This window comes from Tachyglossus aculeatus, chromosome 9 (genome assembly GCF_015852505.1).
Source record: "Tachyglossus aculeatus isolate mTacAcu1 chromosome 9, mTacAcu1.pri, whole genome shotgun sequence".
NCBI lineage: Eukaryota > Metazoa > Chordata > Mammalia > Monotremata > Tachyglossidae > Tachyglossus > Tachyglossus aculeatus.
The window spans coordinates 55,585,597-55,608,085 of NC_052074.1; positions in this window are offsets into that span (position 1 = coordinate 55,585,597).

Here is a 22,489-nt window from a genome sequence, read left to right on the forward strand (position 1 = left end):
ATTCATATTTAGTGAGCGCTTACTGTGTGCAGAGCACTGTACTAAGCGCTTGGGAAGTACAACTTGGCAACAGACAGAGACGGTCATTCATTCATTCAGTCGTATTTAGTGAGCGCTTACTGTGTGCAGAGCGCTGGACTAAGCGCTTGGGAAGTACAACTTGGCAACAGACAGAGACCGTCATTCATTCATTCAATCGTATTTAGTGAGCGCTTACTGTGTGCAGAGCACTGCACTAAGCGCTTGGGAAGTACAACTTGGCAACAGACAGAGACGGTCATTCATTCATTCAATCGTATTTAGTGAGTGCTAACTGTGTGCAGAGCGCTGGACTAAGCGCTTGGGAAGTAGCAGTTGGCAACATCTAGAGACGGTCCCTACCCAACAGTGGGCTCACAGTCTAGAAAGGGGAGACAGAGAACAAAACCAAACATATTAACAAAATAAAATAAATACAATAGATATCATCAATCGTATTTATTGAGCGCTTACTGTGTGCAGAGCGCTGGACTAAGCGCTTGGGAAGTCCCAGTTGGCAACCTCTAGAGACGGTCCCTACCCAACAGTGGGCTCACAGTCTAGAAAGGGGAGACAGAGAACAAAACCAAACATATTAACAAAATAAAATAAATAGAATAGATATCATCATCAATCATATTTATTGAGCGCTTACTGTGTGCAGAGCACTGTACTAAGCGCTTGGGAAGTAGCAGTTGGCAACCTCTAGAGACGGTCCCTACCCAACAGTGGGCTCACAGTCTAGAAAGGGGAGACAGAGAACAAAACCAAACATATTAACAAAATAAAATAAATAGAATAGATATCATCATCAATCGTATTTATTGAGCGCTTACTGTGTGCAGAGCGCTGTACTAAACGCTTGGGAAGTCCCAGTTGGCAACCTCTAGAGATGGTCCCTACCCAACAGTGGGCTCACAGTCTAGAAAGGGGAGACAGAGAACAAAACCAAACATATTAACAAAATAAAATAAATAGAATAGATATCATCATCAATCATATTTATTGAGCGCTTACTGTGTGCAGAGCGCTGTACTAAACGCTTGGGAAGTCCCAGTTGGCAACCTCTAGAGACGGTCCCTACCCAACAGTGGGCTCACAGTCTAGAAAGGGGAGACACAGAACAAAACCAAACATATTAACAAAATAAAATAAATAGAATAGATATCATCATCAATCGTATTTATTGAGCGCTTACTGTGTGCAGAGCACTGTACTAAGCGCTTGGGAAGTAGCAGTTGGCAACATCTAGAGACAGCCCCTACCCAACAGTGGGCTCACAGTCTAGAAAGGGGAGACACAGAACAAAACCAAACATATTAACAAAATAAAATAAATACAATAGATATCATCAATCGTATTTATTGAGCGCTTACTGTGTGCAGAGCACTGTACTAAGCACTTGGGAAGTGGTTGGCAACATCTAGAGACGGCCCCTACCCAACAGTGGGCTCACAGTCTAGAAAGGGGAGACAGAGAACAAAACCAAACATATTAACAAAATAAAATAAATAGAATACATATGTACAAACAGTGCTTTGCACAGTGCCTTGTATCCCCCCAGTGCTTAGAACAGTGCTTGGCACATAGCAAGCACTTAACAAATACCAACATTATTACTATTATTATTATTATTATTATTCTCTGGGCCTCAGTTCCCTCCTCTGGAAAATGGGGATGAAGACTGTGAGCCCCACGGGGGACAACCTGATCACCTTGTACCTTTAATAAATGTCATTATTATTAATTCTTATTATTATTATTAATAAATGCCATTTAAAAAAAAACACCCAACCAAAGGCCGGCGGGCTCACGGCCCATTTTCTAAAGGCAACTTCACTTCTCTATGCCTCAGTTACCACATCTGTAAAATGGGAATTAAGACTGTGAGCCCCATGTGGGACAACCTGATCACCTTGTAACCTCCCCAGCGCTTAGAACAGTGCTTTGCATATAGTAAGCGCTTAATAAATGCCATTATTATTACTATTACTTGTGATCGACGGCGAGTAGCCTCGGGCGAGCCTCTCCTCCTCTGGGCGAGTCCGTTTCCTGCTCCGGGCTGCGTGGCCGGCCGGGGAACCAAAAATTCATTCATTCATTCAATCGTATTCATTGAGCGCTTACTGTGTGCAGAGCACTGTACTAAGCGCTTGGGAAGTCCAAGTTGGCAACACACACAAACGGTCCCTACCCAACAGCGGGCTCACGGGCTAGAAGGGGGAGACAGACAACAAAACAAAACATATTAACAAAATAAAATAAATAGAATAAATATGTACAAGTAGAATAAATAAATAAATGGAGTAATAAATACGTACAAGCATATTCATTCATTCAGTCGTATTTATTGAGCGCTTACTGTGTGCAGAGCACTGTACTAAGCGCTTGGGAAGTACAAGTTGGCAACATATAGAGACAGTTCCTACCCAACAGTGGGCTCACAGTCTAGAAGGGGGAGACAGAGAACAAAACCAAACATACTACGAAGGGCTCCACGAAGGGCCGTCCAAGCTCGCCCGGGGGCCCCCGAGATGATGATGATGATGATGATGTGCTCTTCACACAGTAAGAGCTCAATAAATACGATTGATGATGATGATGTTGGTATTTGTTAAGCGCTTACTATGTGCAAAGCACTGTTCTGATCGCTGGGGGGAATACAAGGTGATCAGGTTCATTCAGTCGTATTCAGTGAGCGCTTACTGTGTGCAGTGCACTGTTCTAAGCGCTTGGGAAGTACAAGTTGGCAACATACAGAGACGGTCATTCATTCATGCAATCGTATTTATTGAGCGCTTACTATGTGCGGAGCACTGTACTAAGCGCTTGGGAAGTACAAGTTGGCAACATACAGAGACGGTCATTCATTCATTCAATCGTATTTATTGAGTGCTTACTGTGTGCGGAGCTCTGTACTAAGGGCTTGGGAAGTACAGGTTGGCAACATATAGAGACAGTCCCTACCCAACAGTGGACTCACAGTCTGGAAGACAACAAAACAAAACATATTAATAAAATAAATAGAATAAATATGTACAAGTTAAATAAATAGAGTAATAAATACGTACAAACATATTCATTCATTCATTCAATCATATTGAGCGCTTACTCTGTGCAGAGCACTGTACTAAGCACTTGGGAAGTACAAGTTGGCAACACACAGAGACGGTCCCTACCCAACAGCGGGCTCACAGGCTAGAAGGGGGAGACAGACAACAAAACAAAACATATTAATAAAATAAATAGAATAAATATGTACAAGTAAAATAAATAGAGTAATAAATACGTACAAACATATTCATTCATTCATTCAATCATATTGAGCGCTTACTCTGTGCAGAGCACTGTACTAAGTGCTTGGGAAGTACAAGTTGGCAACACACAGAGATGGTCCCTACCCAACAGCGGGCTCACAGGCTAGAAGGGGGAGACAGAGAACAAAACAAAACATATTAACAAAATAAAATAAATAGAATAAATATGTACAAGTAAAATAAATAAATAAATGGAGTAATAAATATGTACAAACATATTCATTCAATCGTATTTATTGAGAGCTTACTGTGTGCACAGCACTGTACTAAGCGCTTGGGAAGTACAAGTTGGCAACATACAGAGACAGTCCCTACCCAACACCGGGCTCACAGTCTAGAAAGGGGAGACAGACAACAAAACAAAACATATTAACAAAATAAAATAAATAGAATAAATATGTACAAGTAAAATAAATAGAGTAATAAATATGTACAAACATATATACATATATACAGGTGCTGTGGGGAGGGGAAGGAGGTAAGGCGGGGGGGATGGGGAGGGGGAGGAGGGGGTTGTCCCACATGGGCCTCACAGTCTTCATCCCCATTTTACCGATGAGGTAACTGAGGCACAGAGAAGTGAAGTGACTTGCCCAAAGTCACACAGCTGAGATTATCGTCGTCGCCAGCCGCCACGGCTCCGGCTTCCTTCCTTCCTTCAATGGAATTTCGGCTGAGGGCTCCGGCTTCCTTCCTTCGGCTTCCTTCCTTCCTTCCTTCAAGGGAATTTCGGCCGAAGGCCCGGGGTGGAGCCCAGGTGTGGTTTTCAGGTTGGAAAAAGCAGAAGATAACAGACAGCGCGGGGCAAGACTGCCAGGAGATGCTTCTGGTTTGCGTGGCCAACCATCCCGGGCCCCTCTCCAATCAATAGTGTTTTTTCACCACAAATTCTGTAGAGCAATCAGTGGGATTTATTGAGCGCTTTTACTCTGTGCAGATAACTGTACTAAGCACTTGGGAGAGTACCCTACACAATTGGTGGACAAGACCCCTACCCACGAGGAGCTCGCCGTCTACGGGGCACTTTGCTAAGCAGTCAAGAGAGTCCAGTGAATTAGTGGACATGACCCCTGCCCTCACGGAGTCTAGTGAGGGGAGTCTGACACTAAAATACACTGTAGGTAGGGGTAGCAATATAACCTAAAAAGTACATAAGACCTGGGGGAATTGTTTTATGGTATTTGTTAAATTCATAGTATGTGTCAGGCACTCTAAGCACTGGGGTAGATACATGCTAATTAGGTTGGACACAGTCCCTATTCCACATGGGGTTTACGATCTTAATTCCCATTTTACAGATCATCATCATCATCATCAATCGTATTTATTGAGTGCTTACTGTGTGCAGAGCACTGTACTAAGCGCTTGGGAAGTACAATTTGGCAACATATAGAGACAGTCCCTACCCAACAGTGGGCTCACAGTCTAAAAGGGGAAGACAGAGAACAAAACCAAACATACTAACAAAATAAAATAAATAGAATAGATATGTACAAGTAAAATGAATAGATAAATAGAGTAATAAATATGTACAAACATATATACATATATACAGGTGCTGTGAGGAAGGGAAGGAGGTAAGATGGGGGGGATGGAGAGGGGGACGAGGGGGAGAGGAAGGAAGGGGCTCAGTCTGGGAAGGCCTCCTGGAGGAGGTGAGCTCTCAGTAGGGCCTTGAAGGGAGGAAGAGAGCTAGCTTGGCGGATGGGCAGAGGGAGGGCATTCCAGGCCCGGGGGAGGACGTGGGCCAGGGGTCGATGGCGGGACAGGCGAGAATGAGGTACGGTGAGGAGATTAGCAGCAGAGGAGCGGAGGGTGCAGGGTGGGCTGTAGAAGGAGAGAAGGGAGATGGGATAACTGAGGCCCAGAGAAGTTACGTGAGTTGCTTAATGTCACACAGCAGAGAAGTGGCAGGGCCAGGATTAAAATCCAGGTTCTTCTGACTCCACTAGTCCATGTTGCTCGGGGGCGGGGGTGAGTGCAAAGCACTGCACTAAGCATTTGGAAGAGTACAATATAACAGGTTTAGTAGACATGTTCCCTGCCCACAAGCTTACAGTCTGGAGACCTGGTGAAACTGCATCCATGATTGATAAATCAATCACTGCAGAAAACTGTACTGACCATTTAGGAGAGTAAAATATAACAGAGTTGGTAGACTCTCCACTTGACCACCAGGATTGTGATTCTCTTGCACACTTTTTTATGGTATTTGTTAAGTTCTTACTCAGTGACATGCACTGTACTAAGCACTGGTGTAGATGCAAGCATTCATTCATTCATTCAATCGTATTTATTGAGCGCTTACTCTGTGCAGAGCACTGTACTGAAGGCATGTCAGTTTGGACACAGTCCAAGTCCCTCCTAATAGTCCTAATCCCCTTTTTACAGATGAGGCACAGAGAAGTTAAGTGGCATGCTCACTTCTATATCTATGAAAATATAATAAGTGCACTTTTCTGACCCCTAGCTATTCAAGTAACCATTGCTCAGACACCAGAAGTTGAGGGGAAAGAGCACTGAACACTCTGTCTCAGTTTTTGCATCAGTAAAATAGGGATTAAATGCCTCCCTCCTCTCTAGAATGTGAGCCTTATGTAACTTGTTTCTGATCAAAGTGCATCTACCCCAAAGCTTAGTACAGTGCTTGACACGTGGTAGGCTTTTTAAACATATCATAATTATTATTATTATTATCCATATGGTAAGTCATTGTTGAGTATGATCATCAGAATGGCTAAATAAGGGTTGGGGATTTTTTTCTACTTTCTTGCAGAAAAAAAAGGAGAAAAACAAAAGATGAAACAAAGAACAACAGCAGCCACAAACTACACTAATCCAGTACACAAATGGACCGATCAAGAAAATAGTACACGATTTGAGATGGTCTTACCCCAGTGATTCTTTTGAAGCCACATTCTCGGTCACATACCACCCCAATGAGAAAAGAGCTTTCAGAAACTGGGTGCATCCATATCCTGATTCCAGAGCTATTCTTCACTGGACCACACAATATCGCCCAGGGCTCTGATAGAAATTCCTCACCTGTGCAATTCACATGCTATTGAGTGATGCTATACTTTCTGGTCAGTGAATTCACATGGTCTCACAGTGCCCTGGTCAGAGGGGGACAGTTTGGGGGTGACACGTGTAGATAGTGAAGAAGTAGGGTGGAAAAGGTTAAAAGTCCCACACTACATTATTCCAGCTAACAGAGGAAGAACCATGCTTCTTCCCCCAGAAGCCCCCAATTTTGGGTCAGGACAGTGGAAGGTATACATGAAAAATGGCCTAGCTGCTTACTGCCCTTCAGCTGCTTGGCTATAGTTTACACATTGTTGTTGAGTGAGCTTCATTTCCAGTGTAGAAAATATTAGCAATCAAAAGAGGTTTTGTAATGGAGATGACAGTCGCAGATAGTACAAGAAAGGATGATTTTAAGATCTGTAAAATCCATGTTAGCCAGGAGACATTAGTCATGGGAACCTCTCCCTCTTTCCCTGGGCTAAGCTAGTGGAGGAATATAGAAGCCCCAAAGAAAGAACAAACAAAGTTTGAGGAAGTTTACCTTGCTTGCTGCCCTCCTGCTCCTGCTGCATGAGTCCTGCTGTCTGGACTCATGTCCTTAGTGCACATTCCAAGGCCGAAATTTTTTGCTTCACTTATACAGAAGGGAATTCTGTAGAAAAGGTCCACAGTGCTTTCCCGTTAATCGAGCTGGAATGGAGTCTGCACAACTGAAAAAATAACTCGTTGCTAAAATTCTTCTAGGACTACAAAGACTCAGGTGTTCCGTTCCCTGCCCCCAGCTAGAGGAAAAGGTTTAAGTTATGGTTGCCGAGCCCAAAGAATGCAAATGCATGGCCCTACCCTGTCCTAAAGTGATAACATATCCCAGCATGTTTTGTTACCTCTTGAACCCAAGGTATGAGATGAAACTTGGCTTTTCTGATATGAAATTACAATACAATTGGTCGGCAATTTAAAATGTCTAGTTTTTTTCACATACGCTTTGGAACATTTTTACTGAGGTGGAAACCTAATCGCTGTTAACATGCATAATTACCACATCAAAGCAAAGTGAGATCAAAAGCATCAGTGCACAGAGACCTGCTTTCCCCGGCACTTTCTGCAACTCCCTGCCTGCAGACAATTAACCGAGGCTATTGTTCACTCGTGGAATGGGGGCTGGCTTTTTCCACCTTTTTTTTTTTTGGAAACCGTATCCCTACAGTCTCAGGATTTCAACCCACCATCATTTGTTTCCCCCTTCAAGTACTCTACTGCCATGAACAGAAATGCTCCAAGCTGTACCTACAGTCCCAAGAGCATTAGCAATAGGTAACAAGAGAAACGGCTCCTGAGGTGCCTCGAAGCCTCCAGACACTCCAAAAGATTCTCTTATTTGTACCTGCACCCATTGCCTTTTTGGGTTAAGCAGTTACCAATATCCACCCTCACAGCCAGCATAATGGACTGTATTCCTCTCAGTGCTTTAATGTACTACTAGAGGTACCCTACCCCTATTGAAAGCTATGAAGAAGACAGACGTTAAAAGGATGGAGAGTTCTGGAGGGAAGAGTGAATAGGGTAAAAAAACAACTAATAATAATAATGGTATATGTATGCTTTTACTATATGCCAGGCACTGTACTAAGCACTGGGGTGGATAAGAGCAAATCAGGTAGGACACAGGCCCTTGTCCCACGTGGGGCTCAATCCCCATTTTACAGATGAGGTAACTGAGGCCTAGGGAAGTTAAGTGACTTGTCCAAGGTCACACAGCAGACAAGTGGCAGAGCTGGGATTAGAACCCATTACCTTATGATTCCCAGGCCCGTGCTCTATCCACAATGTGCCATATTAGTTGGCCTTTAGGCTTTAAGTAGGTGGGGAGAGGGGGAAGGGGAAAGGTTTGCCTATTCTCTGTAGGACCACAATGAAAAGGTGCTGATAACTGAAGCCATTCAAGGAGTCGATTTTAGACTGCTCTGAGTTTGCTAACTCATTGTCCTATTCTCTGACCCTTCTGGCAAGTTTGGTCTCAATTAATTTCCTCCATAGGTGCCAGCTTTTCATGTGGAGCACTGCTCAGGGCTGAACTGCAGACAGAGAGACTCAACGAAGCAGAAAGAGGAAGGAGACCTGACAGGCAGAAAGTCCAGAGGGGCAGCAAAAAGCACCCGCTCAAACTGAGAGCCTGATCAGGGCAAGGGAAGGCCTATAGCCTAGAGCCCAATGGGTAGAGAAAGCTCAGGGAGGGTGAATTCAAGGCCTGACCCAGGGTGGGTGAAAGTAAAGACCCGAAACCTGGCTGGGACAAGTCCAACGAATCCCTGTGGATCACTGGATTAAATGCTTAGGAAAGTCTAGTAGAGTCAGTAGACATGATCCTTTATCCTCATAGAGCTTTCAATCTGGGGGGTAGGGGTGGGGAGGGAAAAACAGAAGGATGCAACAGAGTTTAAAGAAATGTACAAAAAATGATAGAAGGTTTGGGGGAGAGTTCTCAAGTGCTTAGGTGATGAGGAAGTTCTGAATACAGTGGTGAGGTGACATTAATCAGGGAAAGCTACCTGAAGGAAATGTAATTTCAGTAGGGCTTTGAAGATGGAGAGTGCAGTGGTGTGCTATTATTTGAAGATGGAGAGAGCAGTTAAGTGTGCTATTACGTGAAGAGAAAGAATGATGGATGTCAGCAAGAGGACCTTAGCCACAGAGATGAGAACCAGGCGCAGTGAGTATGTTGTACTTCCCAAGAGCTTAGTACAGTATTCTGCACACAGTAAGCACTCAATAAATACGATTGAATGAATGAATGTTGGCTTGATTTGGCCTGGGCCTCAACAGGAGACAGCTTGGGTCAGTCTGATGGTGAACCCATCTGCTTCCTGCTGCAGCTGAATCGGGGTATCAGCCCCTCCAACTGCAGCTGGAGGCTGGAGAGAGTCCAGCTCTGGTCCTGGCAGAAAACAGGCCAACAGGAGGGGGGCTCCATTTATTTCCTGTGGGTTCCTATCCATTTTCAAGGGAGGGATGGACAGTCCTAGCCAAAACACCGTTGGGCCAAGGCTAATGGCTTCACACCCACTATCCCAATCCCAGCAAAGCAATTGTTCCCTTTGCCTCTTTGGTGTTGATGACCCTGATTTCAGGTCAGATAACTGTAGTTTCAAATATCTGGTTCACAGAACCTTTCACCAAAATCAACATGAATCAGCTCATCTGAGTTTTGAGGAAAATTTCATCTCAGAAGAAAACTGCTTTCCCAATCCTGATCAACCCTCACCAGGGAGAGTAAGGAGCAGAAACTAAGAGGTAGGATACCACAGAAAATTAGGTAATTATTAGAACTATTTTATGGTCAGTTGCTTTGATCCTAGCGATTGATGATTTTGCAGGACTTGGTTGTTCATAATTGCACTTGCCAACAGATGTTAATTATGGACAGTTAAGCTGCTCATCTGTATTCAGTGACTGGCTGCTGTGAACCAAGTATTGTACTAGTTGCTTGGGAGTACACAATAAAAGTATCCCCTTCTTCCTTCTGGAAACTTTGAGGGAGAAAGGTAGACTTAAATAATATTCATACAATGAGAACCAAAGGGAAAACTGAGCTACAACTGGTAACCACAAAACGAATGAATACATAAATGGGATAAATCAAGTGATGTACTAGGGTTGACTCATGGGATACATTGCCTAGGGAGGTGGTGGGTTAGTTTTGGAATGCCTGTTGGAGACTTTTTTTTAGAAGGACTTAAAGATAAGGGGAGATGAGGTTTGGCAGAGCTGAGTGGAGAGGAAGTTTAATCACTCAAATTTATGAAGCACCTACTTTGTGACCAGCACTGTACTTGGAGCTCAGGAGAATACAGTACTGTTATAGAAGACATGATCCCAGATCTCAGGGAGCTTACAGTCTGGTGGAGAAGACAAATACAAAATAATTTAGAGCTAGAAGGAAAAGGAAAAATGTGTGTTCTATGCAGGTGTATGCAGTGGGTTGGAGTTGGGAAAGTCAAATGCTGGTACTGTTAGGAGGCTACCTTGAAAGAGCAAAGATAAAACTGCTGATAAAACAGCTCAAGATGTGATGTCTGTGGTGAAGCTCTTGAAGCTGAACAGAAATTGCCGGGTTTGAGACTCAGGTAGCTGAAACATGAATTAAGCCCTGTGGCTGGGCACTCTTGCTTCTAAGCTACACACCCAATGACTTCTGATGTTCTGCACAATTTAAGGGAACATTGGTTGTGGGCAAGACGCTTCTTCAGCTTATCAGTCTATAGTTACTGAACTTACAAAGATATTCGTAAATATTTGCTTGCCACATTGTGTATGTGTTTCCACCGGGCCTCGTTGCTGAACCGTCCACTTCTTCATGACTTTTGATGACACTTAGCCTGGTGACTTGGAAGAGTTTCCTGAACTGCATCAGTTTCCAAGTTCCTAAAGCACGAACCATAAGCAGAGGCTCCAAGAAGACTGGGATGCTAGGAAACAAAATAAAAAAAAAAACAGCACCAGGCACTGCAAATAGAAAATGTGACAGCTTGGCAAAAGGACAACTTTTACATGTACACAGTGGGACTGGAACCATGAGACATTCATCCATCTTTCCAGTCACACACATGAGTGCATTCCAGGGAGGAGAACGATCTTCAAAAACAGACCAGCTATATAGAGATTTAATGGAATAATTGCTATATTGTTAACTAATTCAATGGGAATAAAGTAATTTTAAATATGCTCATTTATTATGTAGATGGGGATAAAAGATGTGATTAAAATGAAATTAACTAAGATTGTTTCAATCACTAAATTCACTTGACTTGAACCTTTTAATCAGCTGTCACCTTTGGTACTTAATTGTAGCCTCTGACAAGTGCAATTGCAGTTTATTGTCTCCAATAGTTATTCAACTGAGTTATTTCAATTTTGAATATTTTTTCTTTTTATAACTTAATTTATCAAGGTACTGTAGCAAGGAAAAAGAGGTGTTCCTGGATAATCTTTTCTATATCATTTGATTCTCTTATACTTGATTGCTAGATTTAATTTTTTCATTTTTACTATAATTCTGGATCACTCTCACTGTAATCCTCCTAATAATTTATTTTGCTCTTGTTAGATCTTTTTCTAATCTGCTATGTGTCTTTTTCTGTTTGAAACAAAAACAGTATTCAAGGTTAGGAAAGAGACACTGTAAATTTATCTAATGTTTAAACACCTCCAATTATTATCTCTTCCCTGATTCATTCAATCGTATTTATTGAGCACTTACTGTGTGCAGAGCACTGTACTAAGCGTTTGGGAAGTACAAGTTGGCAACATTATAGAGATGGTCCCTACCCAACAGCGGGCTCACAGTCTAGAAGGGGGAGACAGACAACAAAACAAAACATATTAACAAAATAAAATAAATAGAATAAATATGTAGAAATAAAATAAATAAATAGAGTAATAAATACGTACAAATGATGACTGATGACTGTACCTAGAATCCCATTCACCTTATCAAGGGAGAATTCACCCTTTTCATTTGGCTTTTAATGCAGTCTAGATTGACTTGGTAGTGTTACACCTAATATAAAACACAAGGAAGTATGAAGGGTTTAGACTGTGCAAGTGAATCAGCTCAGACTTGGTCCACACTGAATTTTCTCTTTTCATCGTCTAATACCTCATTTTGTTAAGGTTTCCTATGGTCACTACGATTAAATTAAAAGTCTACTATGTCAGGAAAGGTCCTTTTGTGATCCCTCTCCTTCCCTTTTAGGTTGCTGATTAATATATGTCCTTCAGAGTCCTATTAATCTTTAACATCTTTCCGTTAACTGAGGCTTGGTAGCATAACATAAATGTCAGGAGGATAAACACTTACTATGGCATCTAATACTATGGACAGCAGCTTCTGGAACTGTGCCATGCCCCGCACGCACACATGCACACACACACATACACACACACTTTTTCAACCCAGAGACCTATGATGGCTCCGGGAGAAATTGGCAGTTTGGTCGGAGTTGGGGAAAGTGAAAAGTGGGGGAGAATGTGGGAATCCTGTTTCCTGATCTCCTGGGGCACTAAAAGAAACACGAAAACTCCCTACATCAATACAACCCAGCCATCTCTCACTCCATCTTCCATGTGCCATCCTGGGCTCTATTCCGGAGCTGGGAACAGGGAGTGCTATCAGGTTGACCGGGATTTCCACGGGTTTTGTAGGGGAGTGAGGGCAGGGGAGGAGTGGGATGAGGCCCTGAATTCATTAATTTATTCATTCAATCGTATTTATTGAGCACTTATTGTGTGCAAAGCACTGTACTAAGCGCTTAGAAAGTACAATTCGGGAACAGAGACAATCCCTACCCAAGAGTAGTTGTCCAGGAACTCCCCTGTTGACTTCTCACAGGTGCATAAGTGGGATTCCACAGCCCCTCCCCTCTTTATTTTCCCTTCATGGCAGTTATAGACACCTGAGTGGCATGATATTGGTTTCTGGAGGGGAATATTAAAATTCAGTTTCCCTCGAGGTTTGGATCTCACTAAATGGGACTGCCACATATTTGAAGGTTTCATCCTGCCACCTGAATGTGCTCTTTCTCCTTCATGGCCTTTCCTCACCAACTTGTCTGCCCCAAGCGGGTGATGTCATTCAGGGACAGAGTTGTGGGATGGAAACAAGTGAAATATTAGGCCTCCACAGTGGATTAAAAGCTCCCCAAAATTTGATGCTTGATTAAGGTTCAACTGTAGATTTGCCCTTTGCAGATTTGGGTCCATAATGATATTTCCTTAGGAAAAATCCATTTCCCAAAAAACTACTGACCTGTGCAGACATGGCCACTGACTGGCTGAAGTTAAGGCTCACAAATTAAAGACAGGTTAATGGAGAGTGATGCGATTCAGGATCTATTACTAAGGATTTTTCTTCAATTGTAGTGTTTCAACATTCATTCATTCATTCATTCAATCGTATTTATTGAGTGCTTACTGTGTGCAGAGCACTGTACTAAGCGCTTGGGAAATACAAATTGGCAACATATAGAGATGGTCCCTACCCAACAGCGGGCTCACAGTCTAGAAGGGGGAGACAGACAACAAAACAAAGCATATTAACAAAATAAAATAAATAGAATAGTAAATATGTACAAGTAAAATAAAGTAATAAATCTGTACAAACATATACACAGGTGCTGTGGGGAAGAGAAGAAGGTAGGGCGGGGGTGGGGGGGAGAGGAAGGAGGGGGCTCAGTCTGGGAAGGCCTCTTGGAGGAGGTGAGCTCTCAGTAGGGCTTTCAAGGAAGGAAGAGAGCTAGCTTGGCGGATGGGCAGAGGGAGGGCATTCCAGGCCAGCGGGAGGATGTGGGCTGGGGGTCGATGGCGGGACAGGCGAGAACGAGGCATGATGAGGAGATTAGCGTCAGAGGAGCGGAGGGTGCGGGCTGGGCTGGAGAAGGAGAGAAGGGAGGTGAGGTAGGAGGGGGCGAGGGGATGGACAGCCTTGAAGCCCAGGGTGAGGAGTTTCTGCCTGATGCGCAGATTGGTAGCCACTGGAGATTTTTGAGGAGGGGAGTAACATGCCCAGAGCGTTTCTGCACAAAGATGATCAGGGCAGCAGCATGAAGTATAGATTGAAGTGGGGAGAGACAGGAGGATGGGAGATCAGAGAGGAGGCTGAGGCAGTAATCCAGTCGGGATAGGATGAGAGATTGAACCAGCAGGGTAGCGGTTTGGATGGAGAGGAAAGGGCGGATCTTGGCGATGTTGCAGAGGTGAGACCGGCAGTTTTTGGTGATGGATTGGATGTGAAGGGTGAACGAGAAAGCAGAGTCGAGGATGACACCAAGGTTGCGGGATTGTGAGATGGGAAGGATGGTAGTGCCGTCAACAGTGATGGGAAAGTCAGGGAGAGGGTAGGGTTTAGGAGGGAAGATAAGGAGTTCAGTCTTGGACATATTGAGTTTTAGATGGCAGGCAGACATCCAGATGGAGATGTCTTGAAGGCAGGAGTAGATACGAGCCGGAAGGGAGGGAGAGAGAGCAGGGGCAGAGATGTAGATCATCATCAATCGCATTTATTGAGCACTTAGATGTGGGTGTCATCAGCGTAGAGATGATAGTTGAAGCTGTGGGAGCGAATGAGTTCACCAAGAGAGTGAGTGTAGATAGAGAACAGAAGGGGACCAAGAACTGACCCTTGAGGAACCGCTACAGTAAGGGGATGGGAGGGGGAGGAGGAGTCCGCAAAGAGGCTGAGAATGAACGGCCAGAGAGATAAGAGAACCAGGAGAGGACAGAGTCTGTGAAGCCAAGGTTGGATAGCGTGATGAGGAGAAGGGGGTGGTCCACGGTGTCGAAGGCAGCTGAGAGGTCGAGGAGGATTAGGATAGAGTAGGAGCCATTGGATTTGGCAAGAAGGAGGTCATTGGTGACCTTTGAGAGGGCAGTTTTGGTGGAATGTAGGGGATGGAAGCCAGATTGGAGGGGGTCGAGGAGGGAGTTGGCGTTGAGGAATTTGAGGCAGCGGGTGTAGACGACTCATTCAAGGAGTTTGGAAAGGAATGGTAGGAGGGAGACAGGGTGATAACTAGAAGGGGAGGTGGGGTCAAGAGAGGGTTTTTTAGGATGGGGGGAGACGTGGGCAGGTATCCCCCATTTAAAATGCCAACAACATCTTCCCTCCCTTACCTTTGCTCCAGGGAGGTAAAGTCAACAGGATCATCCAGTTCTTTCAGTTTTATTCTTGAGCTGCGAACACACAATGTTTATGAGACTGATCACTTTAGAAGAGAAAAATTATTTTTGAAAATAAACCACCAGTTTCTAAAGTAGATGAATTTCATGTCAATATAATATTTTGAACTTATTCCCATATGGTCTTGCACCCCTCAAATACCCTGATACCTAATTCAGCCCTATTTCTTTGATGTGGATGCTAAATCAGACGACCCATCTGCCAGCGGTAGAAGAGTTGTTGTTTCTTGCCAAGTTGGTAGCCTTTGAACTAGCTCTTTTGGCTCTTAGACACATCTTATCTGTCACTTCTTCAGTAGCAAACCATGTGGCTACGCAGGAAAGAGAACAATAGTTCTTTGTTTAATGAATTTAGAAGATGAGCTATGTTAATGTTGACTAATAAGAACTTTTTCCAACTTTGCTGCTTTTTCCCCTCATTTTTCTGAGGGGTAGTAGACGAAACATTTAACTCAAAAGTAACCGACAACAGGAGTAAATGGGTTTTCAAGACTGCAAGTGTCCAGGGGGTACTTAGAGGATTTATCCATGTCTTTAGCCCCTTTCCTCCTCCCTAAAATGCCCAACCCTTGATCACTTCAATGTTCACTTGTTCTTCCACTAGAAGATAGGCAAGGGAAAATAAAAGGGGGTGAAATTCAAAGCTTTGATTTTGCTATTCATTAGCAGCTTGGTTGAATGGTTTAGGTAAGGGAAGTTTGGGGATTAGTAACTCTTTTGTAACCAGTCCCATGGGTAACTGGGAATTGGCCTTGATTACGAGTGACATTTCTAAACTGGGTTTGAAACACTCAATTTGAGGGAAAGTGTTGTCAATTTTGACCCTTGCAGAGGGAGAAAACCAGCCTCCATCCTAAGTAAAGGCAGGAGAAAATCAGATTCATGGGGGCAAGTATTTTACCTCACTTGGAGAAAAATAATGTGAACAATTTTGTTTGAATAAGGAAGTCTTCAGTTGTACTTCTCTCAGCCATGACAACAAATGATGCAGAAGACAGCCTCAGCAGATTTCTAACCTTTAGTTTCAACCATTCAAAACAACTTGGGCAGTCTTCTCTGTTGTGCTTCTTTTCAGCTTCCGTTCTCATGTTGGAATGTTCTTGAATTAAAGGTTGCTGCTTTTCTTTCACAGCTAAAACAGCCTTTTCCAACCCAGGAACGGTACCAGATTATGAGATCATCCTTAATCCTCTGCCACCATGTGTAACACATCCAAGGGGTCTTGTCATTTTTAGGAAGAATCCACTGGAAAAAAAAAGGGAAGAGCATGAAAGGGAGAAAATGGACTGTGTAAATTTATGGTTGCAGGCAAGAGCTGAGAAATGTGAATCTGTCCGATCACGTATTTTAATGGTATTGTTCATGCTTTAATTTTAAAATAGCAGGAAATAATTTTATTGTTCTGTATTTGTTCTAAATACATTTCCTTATACTTGGGCAGTTTTCAGAGAAAATAAGTGGTCCCAGAAAAAGAAACCACAGTGAGTACAAAGATGCATTGTCAAAGCCTCTGATCAGTTCAACTGGAGCAGCTGGCTTGCTCTGAATGGAAGCCCTCCTTAAGCATTCATTGTTAATATTATTTATTCAATTAAGCAAAATCACCCCTATTGCAAAGTTTAAGGTTATATTCTCTGATTACAGTGCTCTGCACCCTGAAAGCACTCAGTAAATACCGTTAATTGATTCTAATCCTAGCTCTAAAACTTGTCTGCATCTTGGGCAAGTCACTTCACTTCTCTGTGCCTCAGTTTCCTGATACATTAAATGGGGATTAAATCCTACTTCCTGCTCCTTTGACTGTGAGTCCCAAGGGGGACAGGGATTGTGTCCAACCTGATTAGCTTGTATCTACCATAGCTCTTAGTATGGTGCTTGGCACATAGTAAGTGCTTAACAAATACCACAGTTATTATTACCCCAGCGTTTATTACAGCGCTTGGCACAAAGTAAGTGCTTAAGAATTACCATAAAAAATAAACGGTGGCATTTGTTAAGCACTTATTATGTGCCAGGTACTGTGCTACGCCCTGGGGTAAATACAATTAGATCAGACACAGACCATGTCCCACATGGAGGTCACATTAGGAGAAGGAGGGAGAACTGTTGGGTAGGGACCATCTTTATATATTGCCAACTTGTACTTCCCAAGCGCTTAGTACAGTGCTCTGCACATAGTAAGTGCTTAATAAATACGATTGAATGAATGAATGAATGGTCTTTAAGCCCCATTTTACAGATGCCAGTCCGGTGCTCTTCCCACTCAGCCATGATGCTTCCCAGTGATTTAAATTATCTTTATGAATAATCCTTAAATAACTTTCACATTCCAATGAGTGGCTTTCTATTTAAATTTCATGAATAAACAATACAGAAGTCACAGTACTTTGAGCAGATTTTTAAGCCTTAAAATTTCCAAAAGATCTTTGGTCATTGGTCATACCTAATACCTTCTAAATTAGGTGATTCAGGGTGGCTCAGGTAATGTCACTGGGGCAAATGCCATCCTGAGGGGAAGAAAAAATCTGGCAAATCATCATCATCAATCGTATTTATTGAGCGCTTACTATGTGCAGAGCACTGTACTAAGCGCTTGGGAAGTACAAATTGGCAACATTGGCAACATTGGCAAATGTCAGCCAGGTGTCAGAACCCTCAGATAATAATAATAATTATAATTATGGTGTTTGCTAAGCACTTACTATAGCCAGGCACTGTACTAAGTGAGGGGGTTGATACAAGCAAATCGGGTTGGACACAGTCCCTGTCCCATGTGGTGCTCACAATCTCAATCCCCATTTTACAGATGAGGTAACTACCTGCTCTCTTCCCTGAAGATTGGGCCTTACTGATGCTTATCATGGCTTCACATAACATCTACTATGTTATTATGGTTTTCCATATCCTCCGTTGAGCAACACAATGTAAAAGACTTGCGATAGCCCATTTCTTTCAACCCCTCACCCTATGTCATGTAAGAATACAAGTAGGTAGTACAGGTAAAATCTCTGCCTTCTATGAACGTTTCAAAAACCTCCTCTTCTCAGATGCCTGAATTCTTGCTGGGAGCTCCAAGAAATCAAATAAGCAGGATGCCATATAAATAATATTAAAAAAAACCTCCATGAGAGGATTTTAAAACACATTATCTGTTGTCAGTAGTGTCTGAAAACACTGTTAGTTATTTTTTCTCATGCATGCTTGCATGTGGTATATGTATGTATAGGCTAAAATAACGAACATTTTAAAAGTATTATTTAAAGCAACTCACCAGAATTGGCATGGTAAATTTTTTACTGTTATATATTTTGATTTTTGAACCCACTTCTGACTTAGCTACTCATGATGCCTTGAATTAATGTAATTATTAGCCTGCAGTAATAAATCTGACAGATCCCACAATGCACTCATATCCTTTGAGACATAAATGATCTCTAGTAACTCAACTGGATGGTTTTAGTGGTAAACTATTGCTGCATGGGGTGATAAATTGGAAATATAGAAACAAGGTCAGAAGGGACTCAAGAAATCATCTATACTTCCCCACTGATTCTAGGCAGATTCATCTACGTTCATCCTAACAGATGGATTCATATCATGTTTTAGTATTTTCCCTCCTCTCCTTCAGCACCTTATCCAGTGCTTAATTATATTTGCTCTTTGGTATTTTTCCTCCTATATAATCTAAATTCCTTTAGCTGAAATGCAAGCCTATTTGCCTTATCCTCAATTTAGAGCGATCTTATTCATTGAGCTCCTGCTGTGTGCAGGACACTGTACAATGCAACACAATAGAATTGGGAAGATATGATCCTTGTCCACAAGGAGCTTATAGCCTAGAGGGGGAGATAGAAATTAAAATAAATTTGAGAATGAATACATAGGTGGGAATTAGGAGTTCCTGTCCCTTGTATTCATTCTCAACATTTAGTATGGTGCTCTGCACACAGTAAGCGCTTAATAAATACTATTACTTTTACAATGCTGAAGTGCTAAAGTGGCAGATGGAGGGATATTAATCATGGCCCCCTGTCCCACAAAGGCATCCATAGTCCTCAAAAGATCTGTGGATGTGGTTCCCAGGCAGAAAGAATGTGAGGACTCAGCTTCCAAAATGCCTGGGCTTAGAACAGGAATATCGGAAGTCTTAGGGCTTCCAATCCAAATTCTCTAGTTCCAGGGCTACATCTGACACTTTTAAAACACTCACTTCTATTACTCCCAGTCATCTCCAATAGCACTGCCTAGAAAGAAAGTTGAACAGATTTGGTTTATCTCAGCTCACATTTTCCCACCTGAGGCCTAGAAAAGTGTATGTTGAATCTCACCATTCCCATTCACCTAGTTCCTAGATCTCCCCTGTACTAACTTCCTCAGATAATGACAGTGAGGGAATGAGAGGAGTAGAAAAAGGAACTATGATAAAAATGGCAACATCCAGGGCTGGGGGAAATGATATATTAACTTGAAAGTTATCAGAGGATAAATTGTACCATCTATTTAAGTATACTCTAGACTGTGAGCCCACTGTTGGGTAGGGACTGCCTCTATATGTTGCCAACTTGTACTTCCCAAGCGCTTAGTACAGTGCTCTGCACACAGTAAGCGCTCAATAAATACAATTGATTGATTGATTATATGTAAAATGAAAACAAAACTCACATGCAAACATACTTGTGAACTTTCACCTGACAAACACCAAGGTTATAATTGTTTCCGAAATGTGTCAAGCACTATAATGTGCAGAGCACTGTGAAAAGCACTGAGAATAGGTGCCAGGATGTTGAATTAGACACTGTTCTTGATCCACTGGAGGCCTACAGTCTAAAAGTGCATGTGGGAGAGGGGAATAAGGGCAGGAGACAAGCACATAGGGAAGGGAAGAATGGAGTAAATTGAGCAAAAATTCAGAATCAAGAAATGCAGCAGAACAGCTGGGAAGGAACAATTAATCAATCAATCATATTTATTGAGGGCTTACTGTGTGCAGAGCACTCTACTAAGCGCTTGGGAAGTACAAGTTGGCAACATATAGAGACAGTCCCTACCCAACAGTGGGCTCAGTCATCTAGTAGTGGTAGTAGTAGTAGTACTTCTTTACTGCTTTCAACTCTGAGGCAGCCAAGATGAGCTGCTCTGAGGGTAGTTCTGTCTGGATATTTAAGACTTACTTCCTAACTTTTTAATCCTCTGGACCCTATCCAAGTTCTTCAATGCTCTCAAACTTCGGAGCCCCAAAAGAACACAGTCCTAGGGAGTGACCACAGTATAATAATGGGAGAATTATCTCACAGTTTCTTTATGCTTTTCTATTTATTTATCCTAGTGTTACCTTCTCCATGTTAGTCCTTCCTTTTAGACTGTGAGCCCCATGTGGGACAGAGAATATGTCTAACTTGATTATCTTGTAACTACACCAGTGCTTACAACAGTATTCAGCACATAAGTGCTTAACAAGTACCACTACTAGTGAAAGTGTCTCCATCTGTCAAAGTAAGAATGATAAAATACATATGCTTATTTAAATGTACTATGTATTCTGGTTATTTTCTGTATATATGTATATACCTGTATATATCTATATAGGTTTGTACATATTTATTACTCTATTTATTTATTTTACTTGTACATATCTATTCTATTTATTTTATTTTGTTAGTATGTTTGGTTTTGTTCTCTGTCTCCCCCTTTTAGACTGTGAGCCCACTGTTGGGTAGGGATTATCTCTATATGTTGCCAACTTGTACTTCCCAAGCGCTTAGTACAGTGCTCTGCACACAGTAAGTGCTCAATAAATATGACTGATTGATTGATTATTTTCATGCATTTAAAAGTGGCCCACATTTGCCCACACTTGCCCAGAGAGTTCTTGGGCAGGGCATTTACTTTGATGTTCATCATTAAAAATAAAGACTGGAGAAGAATGGCATTAAGCAAAGGGCACTGAGGCAGCTGTAGATTAGAAATTTATCTTGCATCACAACGACAAGACTCCAGAGCAGAAGGACAATTAAAAGGGGTGGAATGAAACTAAGCATACAAAAGAAAGGAGACCATCTTAATCTAATTCAACATATCCAGGTGAGAGGAGAAGAGTTTCTGTATACTGGAAGCTGTCTAGAGTGCTTATGGAAGTTTAGCCACATAAATCAGATGGGGAGGCAGTGTGGTCTAATGGGAAGAGCACAGGACTAGGAGTGAGATAATAATCATAATATTAATTGTGGTAGCTGTTAAGTGCTTACTTTGTGCCAAGCATTGTGCTAAACACAGGGATATGTAGAGGATAATCAGGTTGCCCACATGGGGCAGACAGTCTAAGGAGGAGGGAGATCAGGTATTTAATTCCCATTTTACAGATGAGGAAACTGAGGCACAGGGAAGTTAAGTGACTTACCCAAGGTCACACACAAAGCAAATGGTGGAGCTGGGATTAGAGCCCAAGCCTCTGATTTCGAGGCCCGTCCTTTTTCCACTATGCATGGTCACTTGGGTTCTTAGGAGATCCAGGTTCTATTTCTGGTTCTGCCACTCACCTGCTGTGTGACCTTGAGCAAGTCACTAAGCTTCTCTGGGCCTCGAGTTTTCTCATCTGTAAAATGGGGATAAGATACTTGCTGTCCCTCCTTCTTGGACTGTGACCCTCTGTGGGACAGGGGCTGTGTCCAATCTGATTTTCTTGTATCTCCTGCCCTAGTGCTTGGCACACAGCAAGCACTGATTAAATACTATTATTTATTAATATTATTATTATTTCAACAAGGCTAATTTGGAGAAACAGCATGACCTAGTGGGAAAAGCATGTGCCTGGGAGTCAGAGGATCTGAGTTCTAATCCTGGCTCCACCACTTGTCTGCTGTATGACCTTTGGCAAGTCACCTAAGGTCCCACATGGGGCTGACAGTCTTAATCCTCATTTTACAGAAGAGGTAAGTGAGGCACAGAAAACTTAAGGGACTTGCCCAAGGTCACACAGTAGACAAGAGGCAGAGCCAGGATTAGATCCCAGGTCCTTCTGACTTCCAGGACTGTTCTCTATTCACTAGACCACACTTCTCATTTCAAAGGCTAAGCCCCTCTTTTCCACAAGGGTCTTTAGATCTTACGTTTATATCAATTGAATGACTGAATCAATCATTCACTAATTGACTCATCATCTCTTTATACTCTTGATATCAACTGTTTTCACATTCTTCCTATTTGTAAATAATTTGGGTCTCCTTCTCTCCCTCACCTAGATTGTGATCCCCTAAGAGACAGGGACTGTGTCTGATCTTGTTATTTTTGTATGAACCTCATTTAGCACAGAGCTTCGCACAAACTAGACATTTAATGTACACCATAACTAGTAATAATTATTAGATTTGTTGAGCACTGGAATCAGACCCTATGTC